Source organism: Oncorhynchus tshawytscha, unplaced genomic scaffold, assembly GCF_018296145.1.
Source record: "Oncorhynchus tshawytscha isolate Ot180627B unplaced genomic scaffold, Otsh_v2.0 Un_scaffold_3920_pilon_pilon, whole genome shotgun sequence".
Lineage (NCBI taxonomy): Eukaryota > Metazoa > Chordata > Actinopteri > Salmoniformes > Salmonidae > Oncorhynchus > Oncorhynchus tshawytscha.
The window spans coordinates 653352-665203 of record NW_024609812.1 but is presented as its reverse complement, the minus strand read 5'-3'; the positions used below and the strand labels follow the sequence as shown (position 1 = coordinate 665203).

At 42.1% G+C, this 11852-nt stretch overlaps 1 long non-coding RNA gene across 1 annotated transcript; it reads left to right on the top strand.

Moving 5' to 3' along the window:
- The first annotated feature begins 3658 nt into the window (after nucleotides 1-3658).
- On the top strand, nucleotides 3659-6917 carry LOC121845998. The gene is made up of 2 exons (XR_006082963.1): nucleotides 3659-6043; nucleotides 6229-6917. It is a non-coding gene; the product is annotated as an uncharacterized LOC121845998 (long non-coding RNA).
- The last annotated feature ends 4935 nt before the right edge of the window (nucleotides 6918-11852 follow it).

Below are 11852 nucleotides of genomic sequence, written 5' to 3'. Positions count from 1 at the left end.
TAGGCCTCGTAGACCTAGTATATTCTTGTAGACCTAGTAGACCTAGTATTTTCTTGTAGGCCTACAAAAGAGAGTAGTCCTCTGGTAATGAAAATATCACAGGTTAGTAAAATAGGGAAACAAGAAGGCCAGATAACAGGTCAATAAATCAGGTTAAGAAGTTGGCCAGATAACAGGTTAGTAAATCATGGAAGCAAGTAGGCCAGATAACAGATTTGTTTTGGTCAGCAAAAGTACACCAGAAATATACACAACATTTAGTGGTATGCTAAATATATGATATACTCTACAAATTAACTTTCAAGGAATACAAGAATCAAGACATATTGTGATATCAGAACTGCATTGCACCCATAGAGTGAATGAATATAAAATCAGTGAAACACATTACAATAGTCAGCATAGTCGTCAATAGTCCTAGACTATTGAGCACAAGTAGAGATTTGAGCAGAGGAAATAGGCTGACATTCCATTATTCCATGGCATTACAGACAGCCCTATCTTTGAGGTAGGTGTGTGTGTGTGTGTGTGTGTGTGTGTGTGTGTGTGTGTGTGTGTGTGTGTGTGTGTGTGTGTGTGTGTGTGTGTGTGTGTGTGTGTGTGTGTGTGTGTGTGTGTGTGTGTGTGTGTGTGTGTGTGTGTGTGTGTGTGTGTGTGTGTTGTGTGTGAAAGCGGGGCCTAATGTCTGTACTTGTCTTTTCACTGGCTTCTATTCCAGACCTTTGCCTCCTCAATCATGCTGTATTCATCGGTTGTATTCATCCTTGCTCAATTCTGGGCATTGCTTATTTTCCACAGCCAGAAACAGTTCGCACAACAAAAGGCTATGTACGAAATGAACACACTGACCGTAAAATAATAAATATCTGATCAATTGTAATCATAGCCTGTAGGCTAAGCATGTAACGAACTGAGTTTTGTTGCTGAGCTGCCCTCTTGTGGTACAATAATAATACTGATAGTTAAATGTGCCACCTGGTGGAAGAATATGTATGCATGTACTGTATGTACTGTATGTCTGCTACTAATATAAATGTTGCTTATGCTCTCTCGTGTTGTCTATTTTGGGGTGGACCTCTCAAGAGACAACCTGCATACAATTGAACTTTTTTCCAAAATAACCAGATTTTTCCCCCATCCAGGCTGGAATGGCTGGACTGTACTAATAACAAATGAATGGCGCTCTCTTCAGTAAATATTTTACCTAACCGTCTCTGGACGCTAGAAAAAACAATAACAGTGAACCTCCCCTATACCCAAAATAATCATTTAAACAAAGTGGGTAGCAGAGAACATGTCTATACCATTTACCATCACTTCTTGGACAGACCAGAGCCTTACATATACAGTTTTAGAAACTGTTCTTTGTCCTTTAAGCATTACATGGCAACATGGGATTTTTGATAGCTTTTTATAAACATTTCATGCAATTCTACATAATTTTACATATTAGCAGAATAGTTTATAATGCCATACAAATGACCAATATTCAGTGGTGTAAAGTACTTAAGTAAAAATACTTTTAAGTACTACATAAGTTGTTTTTGGGGTACTTTACTATTTATATTTGTGATAACTTTTACTTCACTACGTTCGTAGATAAATAATATACTTTTTGCTTTTTCCATAAAATATATATTTTTTAAAGGACAAACAAGAAAAATAAGGAATTTGAAATGATTTATACTTTTACTTTGATACTTAAGTATATTTTTGCAATTACATTTACTTTTCATACTTAGTTAAGTATATTTAAAACTAAACACTTTTAGACTTTTACCCAAGTAGTATTTTACTGGGTAACTTTCAGTTTTACTTGAGTCATTTCTATGAAGGTATCTTTACTTTTACTTAGGTATGACAAACGGATACTTTTTGCACCACTGCCGAAATTACAGACAAAGAATGGGCAGAAAGATAGTCCTATGTGTTCATTTTATCATAAACTCAGCAAAAAAAAGAAACATCCTCTCACTGTCAACTGCGTTTATTTTCAGCAAACTTAACAGGTGTAAATATTTGTATGAACATAACAAGATTTAACAACTGAGACATAAACTGAACAAGTTCCACAGACATGTGACTTACAGAAATGGAATAACGTGTCCCTGAACAAAGGGGGAGTCAAAATCAAAAGTAACAGTCAGTATCTGGTGTGGCCACCAGCTGCATTAAGTACTGCAGTGCATCTTCTCATGGACTGCACCATATCTGACTGTTCTTGCTGTGAGATGTTACCCCACTATTCCACCAAGGCACCTGCAAGTTGGGGGGAATGGCCCTAGCCCTCACCCTCCGACCCAACAGGTCCCAGACGTGCTCAATGGGATTGAGATCCGGGCTATTTGCTGGCCATGGCAGAACACTGACATTCCTGTCTTGCAGGAAATCACGCACAGAACGAGCAGTATAGCTGGTGGCATTGTCATGCTGGAGTGTCATGTCAGGATGAATCTGCAGGAAGGGTACCACATGAGGGAGGAGGATGTCTTCCCAGTAACGCACAGCATTGAGATTTCCTGCAATGACAACAAGCTCCTTCTAATGATGCTGTGACACACCGCCCAAGACCATGATGGACCCTCCACCTCCAAATTGATCCCACTCCAGAGTACAGGCCTTTGTGTAAAGCTCATTCCTTCGACAATAAACGCGAATCCAACCATCACCCTAGTGAGACAAAAACCGTTAGTGACGAGCACCTTTTGCCAGTCCTGTCTGGTCCAGCGACGGTAGGTTTGTGCCCATAGGTGACGTTGTTGCCGAGGTTGTCTGGTGAGGACCTGCCTTACAACAGGCCTACAAGCCCTCAGCCTATTGCGGACAGTCTGAGCACTGATGGAGGGATTGTGTGTTCCTGGTGTACCTGTCCCGCAGGTGTGATGTTCGGATGTACCAATCCTGTGCAGGTGTTGTTACACATGGTCTGCCACTGCGAGGACAATCAGCTGTCCTTCCTGTCTCCCTGTAGCACTGTCTTAGGCATCTCACAGTACGGACATTTATTGCCCTGGCCACATCTGCATTCCTCATGACTCCTTGCAGCACGCCTAAGGCAAGTTCATGCAGATAAGCAGGGACCCTGGGCATCTTTCCTTTGGTGTTTTTCAGAGTCAGTAGAGAGGCTTCTTTAGTGTCCTACATTTTCATAACTGTGACCTTAATTGCCTACCTGTTAGTGAGCTGTTAGTGTCTTAAGGACCGTTCCACAACCATAATTGTTTATGGTTCATTGAGCAAGCATGGGAAGCAGTGTTTAAACCCTTTACAATGAAGATCTGTGAAGTAATTTGGATTTTTACGAATTATATTTGAAAGACAGGTTCCTGAAAAAGGGACGTTTCTTTTTTTACTGAGTTTATTTCTCCAATCCCAAATCGGTGTGTCTTGTTTGCAACGAAACTGTCCCTGTTTGCAAATAATGAAATCTGAGACGTCATTAGGAATCTGAGCATGCTACTTCATTTAAGGTTAGGCATTGGGTTAGCAGTGTGATTACAGTTAGGTTTTAAATCACATTTTAAGAAGAGAAATTGTAGAAATACACTAGGTGTATGACTTTGTGGCTGTGGTAACTAGTGACGACCCTGTATAGGTGGCGCTAATCATTTTACATTACAGAGAAGGCACTGTTTTTACTCCGAGCGGAAATGGAGAACAAGAACAAGATGGTTGTCAGGAGTAGTGCAGTATTATCATAAGGAGACGTATTCTTGGAAAACGTAGGAGGAATGGAGGGGAAAAGAGAGGGAGAGGAGGTCTAAGAGAGAGGGAAGAAGAGGGTGAGCTTGAGTCGGATAAAAATGGTGGGAAAAAGTAGATGGTTTGTTAAATAGGAATGATAGAAAGTGTAAGCAGAGGGAGCTGAAGACAGGAGGAGAAATGGAAGTGAATGAGGGTGAAGTATCGGAGGTGGTAGGTGTGGTGAAGTTATCGGGACCGAGGTATGCACCGAGGATCAGGAGAAAGATGAGTCTGTGACAGTGGGAGTGAAGTTTATGGAAAAAGTGGACTCTTGCCTTTTGGCTGATTCATTTGTGTTTTCACAGTGGGAGAAAAAAAGAGTTGGATAAAGTGGAATCAGTGAGGGTAACCAGAAGGGGTCTAGTGATAATTGTTTGTGTTTCTGTTGGTCAGAGGGAGAAGGTGCTCGGAGTAAAACAAATGGGGGCAAAGAACGTGAATTGTTTCGCTATCAAGAAAAGGGCACCAATGAAAGGAGTGATAACTGGGGTAGCAGTAAATATAAAAGTTGACCAGCTGAGGGGAAAGATTCCCGGTGTATGTGATGCTCGTTGTTTGATGCAATGCAGACAGGGTGGCGAGATTGGGGAAATGGAAGAGTCATTGTCTGTTCGTTTTAGTTTTGAAGTTGAGTCTTTGCCCGACAAAGTGAAGTTCGGAGATATAAATGATCCTGTACGAGCCGAATACATTACGATGTCACAGGTGTCAAGCTTATGGACATGTCTAGGAGGGAGGGGCCAAGGTGTGCAGAAGGGCATGAGACAAAGGAATGTGTAGTATTGGGGAAAGTAGTGGAATGTGTTAATTATAGGGGTGCCCATGGAGCTGGGGATCAGAAATGTCCCGTGCGAGAGAGGCAGGTTGAGGTTTCCAGGGTTAGAGTAGTGCAGAAGTTCTGAGGCAGTGAAGAAAGTAGAGGAAGATGGGTTAATGGGGAGGAGTGTTGAGACTAGTTGAGCTATACCAGTACAGAGGGATAAGCCAAACAGTGGGATACCTTTCAGTAAGATTGGATTTTTAGCATTTGTAGAAATTGTTATCAACTGTACTGCAGGGATGGAATGGAAGTCCCAGAAAATGTAGGTCGTGGTGGCAGCTGCAGAGAGGTATGTGGGTGTGTGAGACTTGACATAAGAAGAGTTACAGGGTGTGTTAAGTGGTGATGTCCCATCCTTTCAGGATGATGGCATGAGGTAGGAATAAATACATGTAATTAGTGGAGTAGGGTGGTGTTAACTTGATTTTATATGACTTTGAAATTGGTGAGTGTAGTGTTCGAAGGTAGGGTGTTTATTGCTTGAAAAGGGCAAATGTATTAAATAAACACCCTACCTTCGAACACTACACTCACACACTCTAGTAGGTGGCGGTAATGCAGCAAATTGGATGCCAACCGCTGTTAAACCTCATAGAAGAAGATATTTTTACTCCAAAGGATCATGGGAACTTCCTTTTCAGAAGATAGCGATGTGCTGTCAACGTTTTACGGCTCATTCCATTTTGCAGAGAGGTGGATCGTGGCTTTTTAATCTTTTGACTACATTTTTGTTCGTAAGACGCATCATTGTAACGTTAATTGCATTTAATTTTTTTCCCTCTAACATTTTATTTTGATTCAGTTGAATTTATCCAACTGTATAGTTGTGAATTATCTAGCTAATTTAGCTGGCTGAGTTGATATTACAACGACTCACAGACACGATTTATTTTTCAACATTTTGTGAAATGTGCTTGGAGAGCATGGAAACTGAAGTGGAATTCGAAGTACTGAAACCATGCTGCTCCAGAAGATCTGGTAAACTTTCAAAGTGCAGACTGAGGAAACTTCTCCATTTGAGTTCCGAGGAAGGCCTGAAACGGTGGCGCACCAACCTTGTCAAAGCCACTCTCAAAAAATACATTCGTTACGAACAGAAGAGGGTACTCACTAAACTGGTCAACCAAGAACAACTTTTGACCGACAACGGCGAAGAGATGACGTATATGACGACCGAGAATATCGGCAGAATTACACGACCGCTAGGCGCAATGGCGCCAAAGAACACAACCCAGTATCTGATGGACATTGTATACGACGACATGCACATCGACACCAGTTCCAACCAGTTCAAGTCGCACCCAGTTTCATTTGTTTCTAGCGCCTCTCTTTCACCCAGGAGCGCGTGTGAAAGTTCTCTTGCCTTTCAACAGAGGGACTTCGACGAAATGTATCTCCATTTTGAATCATGTTGATCAGGCTTGAACCAGTCTGTGGCAGTGCTGACCAATGCATTGACTCTAAACCTCGCAAACCAAGGTGTGCATAAGGTTATTGTAAATAAGATGTCTATTGTAAATAAGACCCTAGTTAATTACTGCCTGTTTATTTTTATTTTGTGAAAACGTTTAATTTAAAAACGTTAACAAATGTATTTTGAATTTCATTTGACTATGGTCTATTGCACAATCATGTTACATTTTGGGCTTTCCTTGTCCTCACAGCGACGCACCGGACGCTGCCTGTCAGTAGGGGGCGCTCGTTCGCAGCGTCGCTTCCGGTGAAGTTGAGTCCACCGCTAACGTATCCCAGGTAAACCTGCGTCACCAACAGGTAAACGTGGCAGGTAGTGGAGTCATCCAGGTTCAAGGTTCTATGGTGCAATTTGACTTCATTTGGTTGCATTTCATTGACCTCACTACAGGTGTAGTCTCAGATATGGAGTAATTTGCCTTTGGTCGACTTGGTTGTATACACAGTACCCAGATGTGTTCACGGCCATCTGCTGTATTTACTCTTGTGCGAGCCTTTTTCAGGTCACTCCTACTTGCCTCCTACCTGACTGCAATCAGCTCGGCTGTTGCCAGATCGATGGACACGTGCGGATGACTGAGGAAGGAAGTAAGGTTTCAAGTCCACTTCACATGTAGTGTTGCAGTTCTAATGTACACTTAATGGGTAATACTGACTTGATTAGCAATCATGTTACCAAATGCAAGTTTGGGTAATATTCACTCATTACAGATGTTACCCATAGCAAATACATTCAATCCTTTTTTGATTACTTAATGTAAACGTTTGTTTAAAGACATGTCGCCAATGACATCGGTGTAAATGTGTTGTATGTGTCTGGACATGTTGAGATCCTAACTTCCTAGTTAAATGCTCTTGTGAATAAAAGTCTCTCATATTGCCACTTTGTTAATAGTTTTCTGTACTTTGAAGCTCTTTAGTGTCACTCTGATTTCACATGTTGGTATTTCAACTAATATGTTGTGGCCAGAAATGTGTATTTTTAGGAACTGAGGTAGAATGCACATGGTTCAATTTCAAATTTGGTTGTCAGCAGTTTTGTTGGTCACTCAAGGCAGAACTTTTTTTGGTTTATGTCTAGCCAGCGATCTAGTGATTACTGACCGCGAATCCCCATTAATAGTTGTTTACAGCTATTACTGCCAACATCGCAACCCTGTCAATGTTTAGATTTGCATCAAAATAGCTGTAAACCCATTTCTCTGCCCAATGGCTAAATTAGTAGAATCTCAGACCTGTGAGCGACTGAGGCCCTCGAGTTCAGAATGTTTTTTGCCCATCCCTGCTTTATGGAACTCTGAGGGAATTTGAATGGTTTAAGGTTTAGCTGTCAGTGCTCACCCATGATAAACATGACTGCATTAGGACAATGACAAGATGGTAACAACCTCGTATGAGACAACTCCCTGTATTTCCTTTCATAAAGGGAGTAAGAAACTAATCCCTCATCAATTTGTAGGCTAGCAATAGTTTTTGATCTCCTGCTCATACACAGGTGTACTTACATGCCCTCTGTATTACTCTGTTTAGAGATTCCAGAAATACTCCACCACCATGGAAAGAGCTCAATTGCAGTCTCAAATCTATTGAAGGTCAGAGGGGTGGGACCTCTGGCTTTCTCATCCAATGGGTTTTGAGGAAGAGGGGTATGCAATTGAGATTGTCCACATGTCTTGCAGCCTTTTATTGTAGGCCTCCTTCAGTTAGGGTTGAGAGCAGACATGCTCTTCCCTCCATGGATGACTGAAAAGCCTTTTGGTGTAGTAGTAGTAAGACCGATACTTTAAAACAGCCAGTGAGAGTAGGTTGTACTGGCATCCTTTTATGCGAGTATGGAGTAAGGTTACATTGCATTAGTCAGCCTGGTCTCCTAGACTAGACGTAACATACTCAAGAAATTCCAGGACACTGGAATTAGGAGATGTTACGTTTGGTATGGTTACTTAAGGCTAAAATGAAGTGTGTGTATCTATCAAATGTCTAGCAACCCAAAGGTGAGTTTGAATATCACAGACAACTTCAGCATTTTAGTTCATTATCAACTTTTCAACTACTATACATTTTTAGCTGCTTAGCATGTTAGCTAACCATAACCGTTTAACCTAACGCCTAAATTTAACCCCTAGCTAGAATTTGTAAGATATGAATTGTAATTTGTGACATGTCATACAAAGGGGTATGTACATCCACAAATTAATACGTACTGTACCTTACAAAACGTTACATGTACTAAATGGAGTGTCTCAGATTTATGTACAGAATAATACAAAATGCTCTGTGACCTGGTTAGCCTAGTGCGTCAGAGATCAGTTTTTTTTTTCTCAGACTCAATCACCATCTACCGTGCTCTGTACCTCAAGCCATGAACTGACCCTCTCCATCTTTGGAGGATGCAGCTTTCAAAGCCTCTTGGTTCACCTTTAATGATATTATTGCTTGTGGGTTTTTTTTGCTCTTGAAGTGTTTTGAGATTCTACGGAAAGCACTACAAATGTAATACATTTAACATATTGGGCGAAGGCCTTGTTGGTTATCACTGAGCTGCAGTGCATCCCAAGCTCTCCTTTCTCCTGTGTTCACTGAGTCTAAAGGAAATAACTGGAAACTTGCTCTAGTTTGCCCATAATTATTTTGGTTTACCATACAGATGTAGAAACATATCTTCCAACCAAGTCACTGATCAAGTTCTGGTAACAGGCCAATTTAATTTGCCAGTGATTGAATGTTGACATATAAACATTGCTAATAATTTTGTCAAAGTAACGGTCCAATGTTTTCAGATTTCTACATAATATGACCTATAATTACTTACAATATGAGTGAAATTATTTTCCTTCCAAAATGGTAATTGAGTTAAAGGGAAGTTTTTCTGTACTGGAATAGTGTGGGTGTACTCCAACAACCGAATGGTGTGGGTGGATGCCAGTCAAATCTAGTTCTGAGTTTGTCATGAACAAAACAAATGGCATATGGCATAGAATACATCATCCATCAAAATGCTTACAGGTTCCTCAATGCAAGAACAAGTAAAACAAACATAAGCCAAAATTCTTTATTCTATTTCATTTACTTTAAGTATAATACAGGAAAGCACAATTTATAGTCCAATATTTACATTTACGTATTGGGGAAGGGTGGATGGGGGCAGGTGTATAAATACATTGAGCAGTATAATAAGAGTGGTATCTGCAGACACATCACATTTTATTGGTCAGTACACATATTTGCAGATGCAACGAAATGTGTTTGTTTTTAGCTCCAACAGTGTGGTAATACTATTCATGGGAGTAGATTGGCCAGCTCACCCTCTAGACTGCTGATTGGCCGACGTAACCTCCTCTAGACCGCTGATTGGCCTACTCATTCTCCTCTAGACTGCTGATTGGCCAACGCAATCTCCTCTAGACCGCTGATTGGCCAACTCATTCTCCTCTAGACTGCTGATTGGCCAGCTCGCCCTCTAGACTGCTGATTGGCCGACGCAACCTCCTCTAGACCGCTGATTGGCCTACTCATTCTCCTCTAGACCGCTGATTGGCCAGCTCACCCTCTAGACTGCTGATTGGCCGACGCAACCTCCTCTAGACCGCTGATTGGCCTACTCATTCTCCTCTAGACCGCTGATTGGCCAGCTCATCCTCAGGAGAATGACATTATACTGTATGAGGAAACACTTTTTACATCCACTAGGTGGAACTGCTTGTCCAATGTCGAAGGATGAAGTTGTCGTTAGCCACAGATCTGTCAGCTGCCATGAAAATAGCACAGGGTGGAGGGGTGGCGTGGAGGCTTGTCTGTTGCATAATTCTTCCCCACGTGTTAAATAAGGGCCACTATTAGCATACATACATTCAGTCTGTTACTGTGGGTGATTATTTTACCATGCGAGAGAGACAGTGACAGAACGCAGTGTCTCAATTGGAGTGGAAGTAGAGATTTACATGCATGGTCATATAATATAATGGCTGAGGGGTGCAGAGAAAGTGTTTCAGCGGCTGTTCCCCTCATCTTTACAAACAGTACATATCTCTACAGTTAACAGCTTGCCCTGTCCTCCACCCCTACTGTGCCCCACTGCTTTTGGCCCAAGCATACTCCCTAAACAGGTGCTCCCTCTCACATGCTCCTCTTCCCATCCCTCAACATGTTAGGTATCATACCAAAAGTTATCACAGGGTGTCGCCAAAGCCTTATCAACAGCCACAACCGGTCAAGACCGGTCTTGGTTGTTCTCAGGTCAATGTGAGAAGTGACGCAGACACTGAGGCGTTGATTATCGACGGTCTGCTTTTAGACGGCGGCGCGTGTCATCTGTCCTAGCGAGGGACACACACTTGAGTTTTTTCAAACTGACGGTGGTCTGCAGGCAGCGGGCGGGGACCGACGTCTCGGGTTACACACAGCTATGGTGGCAACATCCTCAATGTCTGGCTTGCTGGCTGGGTTGTGGAGTGAGGGATTTGTCTGAAGGAAACTAATAATTTCTTCCTCTTTGGTCGAATGAGAGTGACACATTGGTTTCACCCTGTGTTTTATAGCAGCTCTGCCTCCCCTTGTCACCTGTGTGGCCCGACAGTTCACTACTACCAATCTACACGATCGCCCTGTGACTGCCAAGACTAATGGTCCACACTTTCACCCTGGTGGGTGGAGGGAACAGACAGTCAAGGCTGCTGTTTGTGTGGTTGAAAGCAATACATATCTTCACATCTACCCACCTGAAAAATACTATAGTATTGTTAAATACTATGGTATACTATGTGAATACTATGTTAAATACTATGGTATACTATGTGAATACTATGGTTAAATACTATAGTATACTATGGTTAAATACTATAGTATACTATGGTTAAATACCTTAGTATTCACTGTAGTGTTTTTGCAGACTTTACTGGAGTATTTACTGTAGTGTTGCAGACATGACTGCAGTACATAATATAATAACACACATGGAATCAGCATACAGTACCAGTCAAAAGTTTAGACACACCCATTCATTCAAGGGTTTTTCTTTATTTTTACTGTCTTCTATGTTGTAGGATAATAGTGAAGACATCAAAACTATGAAAGAACACACATGGAATCATGTAGTAACCAAAAAGTGTTAAACGTAGAACACAGCCAGTTCTCATATCAATCTGGATGCAGCAGAGGTTATCCAGCCTATTCTGCTGTGACGACAGGACAAAGAGGGGATATCCGTAGGTATAGGCTAATAGTTGTCCAATGATTGTCAACCCATGACTACTCATTGTGTTGCAGATGGGCCCATCAGGAGTGAACACAGAGTTTCTTGAACGTCCGTCTTGGAATTCCCAAGACTCTGAAGTCCACAGGTCACCAACCTTCCAGAAGAGTATAGAGTTGAGTCTCTTTTACCTGGACATATTATGGAAAATAACATGTCTTGGGCGTATTCAGGGAATTTCAAGGGCATTCAGCCCCACAGGGAGAGAGAGAGCGAGAGAGAGCGACCTTTGGCAGTGACCTTGTCATTGAGACATACATGGTTGCCAGGGGCCATGGGGTGGACAGGCCACTCCGCTGGCCACACCGGATGGTCTCACACACGCAGACAGCCATACACATACTGTATAATCCTGCCTAGGACACCAGTTAGCCCAACAAACACATACACACACACTGTCCTGCTTAGGACACCGGATGACGACACACACTGTCCTGCTTAGGACACCGGATGACGACACACACTGTCCTGCTTAGGACACCGGATGACGACACACACTGTCCTGCTTAGGACACCGGATGACGACACACACTGTCCTGTTTAGGACACCGGATGACGACACAC